The sequence below is a fragment of the Aegilops tauschii genome, chromosome 5 (genome assembly GCF_002575655.3).
Source record: "Aegilops tauschii subsp. strangulata cultivar AL8/78 chromosome 5, Aet v6.0, whole genome shotgun sequence".
NCBI classification, from domain to species: domain Eukaryota; kingdom Viridiplantae; phylum Streptophyta; class Magnoliopsida; order Poales; family Poaceae; genus Aegilops; species Aegilops tauschii.
In genome coordinates, this window is record NC_053039.3 from 572,468,679 (window position 1) to 572,473,141 (window position 4,463).

The 4,463-nt window shown below is 44.3% G+C and overlaps 1 long non-coding RNA gene across 1 annotated transcript; it reads right to left on the minus strand.

Annotated features, from left to right (window-relative positions):
- Positions 1 to 3,431: 3,431 nt before the first annotated feature.
- On the minus strand, positions 3,432 to 3,846 carry LOC141022757 (uncharacterized). The gene is made up of 2 exons (XR_012183804.1): positions 3,760 to 3,846; positions 3,432 to 3,664 (listed from the first exon to the last, which is right to left on the minus strand). It is a non-coding gene; the product is annotated as an uncharacterized lncRNA (long non-coding RNA).
- Between the last annotated feature and the right edge of the window lie 617 nt (positions 3,847 to 4,463).

Genomic DNA, 4,463 nt, shown 5'->3' on the forward strand with positions numbered 1-4,463 from the left:
TGCACGCTGGATAGCGGTCGATGTGTGGAGTAATAGTAGTAGATGCAGAATCGTTTCGGTCTAATTGACACGGACATGATGCCTATATTCATGATCATTGCCTTAGATATCGTCATAACTTTGCGCTTTTCTATCAATTGCTCGGCAGTAATTTGTTCACCCACCATATTATTTGCTATCTTGAGAGAAGCCTCTAGTGAAACCAATGGCCCCCGGGTCTATTTTCCATCATATAAGTTTCTGATCTACTATTTTGCAATCTTTTACTTTCCGATCTATAAACTAAAAATACCAAAAATATTTACTGTACTGTTTGTTTACTTTCATCTATCTCTATCAGATCTCACTTTTGCAAGTAACCGTGTGAAGGGATTGACAACCCCTTTATCGCGTTGGGTGCAAGTTGTTTGATTGTTTGTGCAGGTATTCGGTGACTTGTGCGTTGTCTTCTACTGGATTGATACCTTGGTTCTCAAACTGAGGGAAATACTTATCTCTAATTTGCTGCATCACCCTTTCCTCTTCAAGGGAAAAACCAACGCAAGCTCAAGAAGTAGCATATCCTTAATGGCAGAGATACAAAACTGTGCCATGTCCCTTTCTGTCACTGGGATTGAGCACCGCAAGATCGAACCCATTACAAAGCACCTCTCTCATTGCAAGAAAAATTAATCTAGTTGGCCAAACCAAATCAATAGAACGGAGAGAAATACAAAGCTATAATAATCATGCATAAAAGAGTTCAGAGAAGACTCAAATAATTAATATTCATAGATAATCTAATCATAAACAAACAATTCATCGGATCCCAAGAAACTCGCCGCAAAAAGTGATTACATCTAATAGATCTCCAAGAGCATCAAGTAGAACATTGTATTGAATATCAAAGAGAGAGAAGAAGCCATCTAGCTACTAGCTATGGACCCGTAGGTCTGTGGTAAACTACTCACACATCATCGGAAGGGCAGCAAGGTAGAGCCCCTTCATTATCGATTCCCCCTCCGGCAGAGTACCGGAGAAGGCCTCCAGATGGGATCTCGCGAGTACAGAAACTTGCGGCGGCGGAAAAAGTATTTCAGGTGGCTGTCTGATATAGTGCTGGAATTAGGTCAAGAGGTGTCACGAGGGGCCCACGAGCCTGGGGGGCGCCCCCTGGGCGCGCCTCCCGAGGTTGTCGCTCCCTCGTGGGTCGTCAGGTCTTCTCCCGAAGCTTCTAGGGTCCCCTTTGGTGCAGAAAAAATTAATCCAAAGTTTTTTTATCCATTTGGACTCTTTTTTATATTGATTTCCTGAAAAGCCAAAAACATGAAAGAAAACAGCAACTGGCACTAGGCACTAGGTTAATAGGTTAGTCCCATAAAATGATATATAATTGCATAATAAACATCCAAGATTAATACTACAATAGCATGGGACAATAAAAAATTATAGATACATTGGAGATGTATCATGGATCTTCCCAGCATTATCGATAGGGTTTTCATGGGTTTTATATTTGTTGTGATTGATTCCCCTCTTATGACGTGTTAGTAATTACCTTAGGTGTGGGAGATGTAGGTAAGTTGTAAGATTAATCTGTGCCTATTCTATATGTCGTCATTTGCTTCATAGTTGTGTGATCTATATAGTGTGTTGTTATACTGTGGTGAACTGTATGCGTCCAATTTAAGTGCCCATGCAACATGATCTCAAGACCTACACAAGTAACATGTGTTGTTTAGGAAATCTGTGACCTCTGACATGAGAGGTGGAGATATCTATGAGGACCGAAGACAATATGACATAACGGTGATCCATTGAACTTAATGCTTGGTTCCGGTCTAAGGACCTTAATTGTGGAAATGGCCACTCTGTGGGAACGATTAAGCAGAACCATAGAATGAAATATAATTCCGCGTGGAGGAGTTTCATAACTTTAGGGGGAACTGCCTACGGAACACATATATCAAATGCTATGAGTACAATACAAGGTAACTGGTATTACTATCGCACTGGCACACTATATACACTACAAAAAAAACACTTCCGTGATGATACGTGTTTGTCACAATAGGTCACTTTTTCTGCCACGCATGTACATCCGTGACAATTTTATGACAAAATCAAGATAGTCATACCTGTGCTGTCGTAGAAGTGTTCCATGACAATACCAAAATTATCATCACGGAAGTGTCCACTTCCATGACAATAAATGGTGAGTCATGGAAGTGTTTTCGTCAGGGGTAACCAACACGTGGCATCCACCGTAATCACTACTAGGAAAAGGGCTATAGATGATATGGCCAATAATGGCGCACCAGACATGTGGTGCGCCATTACTATATACTAATGGCGCACCATGTGTTGGTGCGCCATTAGTAATATATTACTAATGGCGCACCTGGTGTTTGGTGCGCCATTAGTAGTTTTGAAAAAAAATTAAAAAAAATATTACTAATGGCGCACCGTGGTATAGTGCGCCATTACTAGTTGACATAGTAATGGCGCACCACACCCACCGTGCGCCATTAGTAGTTTTGAAGAAAAAAATTGTTAGTAATGCCGAGCCCCACCTCCCCTCGCCCCGTCGCCGCCCTCCCCTCGCCGCCCCCTTGCCCCACCTCCCCTCGCCCCGTCGCCCCACCGTCCCAACCACCCGCCGCCGCCGACGCCACCCGCCACCGCCCCCCTGGCCCCACCGCCCCTTGCCCCGTCGCCCCCACCACCTGCCACCACCCCAGCGCCCCGTCGCCCGAACGGCGCCCCCCTTGGTGCCCCGCCGCCCCCACCACCTGCCCGTCGGCCCCTGCGCCCGCGCCGCCCCCGGAGCCAGGCTCGCCGCGGGCCCCCTGCGTCCGCCTCGCGCCCCCCCCGGAGCCAGGCCCGCCGCCGCTGCCCTAACCACGGCCGTCCACCACCACCCCTGCCCCCGGAGCCAAGGTGAGCATTTTTTTGTTTTTTTCTACTGTTTTTCTTTGCTGTTTAGGTTTAATTAGGTTATTGATAGGTTTAGGTTAGTGGTTGGTTTAGGTTAGTGCTAGATTTAGGTTTAGATAATTAGAAGAAGAAGAAGAAGAAGAAGAAAGTTGAAAAAAAGAAGAAGAAGTAGAAGAAGAGGAAAAAGGAAAAAAAAGGAAGAAGAATAAGAAGAAACTTGAAAAACAGAACAAGAAAGGAAGAAGGAGAAGAGAGGAGGAGGAAGGAGAAGAAAGAAAAAGGAGAACAAGAAAAGAAGAGAGGTGGAGAAGAAGAAGATGGAAAGGAAAATGAAGAATGCATCATTGTTTAATTGTAGAGGCTGATGATCGAAAAGTTGACCTTTCTTAGGAGTAGCATCTTCAAATAAGTAACCCTTCATGTCTTCAAATAAAATAACAGAACAACACAACTCAGAACGGTAATATAACCAAGAAATCATACAAAACATTAAAACAGTGGAAACTACGGCAAGGTTTTGACATCATTAAACCCACCCACATGATTGAAATAAAAAAAACATAACTCTGCATATGCAAAGACAGAAGGCATAACAGAGAAAAAAATCATTATAAAGAAACTAGTTGCTGACATTAAGCTTGCACATTCAATAGGTCACACCTTTACTGCTGAGCCGGATATAGCGTTGGAACTCTGTTTTGGCGTCACTGCCATACTCCATGACATCATTAGGCTGATGGTTCTGAACCTGTAGAAAGCAATATAATTCATACAGACATAAAAAAAGGCTCAAGCAGCACTCCAGAATTAATTGAACATGGGGAGGAAATTGTCAGGGCCAACCTTGGGTAAATCAGATATTGCATCTTCGAGGACGAGAGCTTTTTTCAAGTGTTTATTTGCTGCTTCCTCATAAGCAACAAGACATCTCCGAGGACAGAACATCATTTTAGTAGGATGTAACAATCATTAGTCTTCGAGAAGAATGATATTAAATAACATAGTGGCCTGTGATGTATTTTCGTACCGAAAATGCATTTATGCTACTATAATGTTGTATGATAATGTTGTAAGGGTACTAATTGGTCTCTTCTGCTGCTTATCAGAGATGGGGGGAAGCAGCCACCGCCGCTCTGCCTCACCGGAGTACGAGTTGGATGCTTTCGAGTTCTTCAGTATCATACTTGGGACTTCAGTATCAGCCACGAGGCAGGTATATAAAACGAGAGATCTCCCCTTCACCCATCTCATTATGATAACTCTGTTGTTTGCTACATCACTCCTTGTCCCAAATTGCAGAGGCTGCCTGACACTTTTATGAACATGCTGGGTGAAGATCCGCCAGATAATGTGAAGCTCCGACAGGCCGGCAGCGGGGTTCGCAGGCTGTGGGACGTGGAGTTGGTGATCGAGGAGGGCTACATGTACCTGTGCCGTGGCTGGGAGAAGTTCTACAGTGCCTACGACCTGCGGACCGGGTACTTTCTTCTCTTTAGGTACGACGATGACGCCACAATGCTCATCGTGAAGGTTTTCAACACGACTAT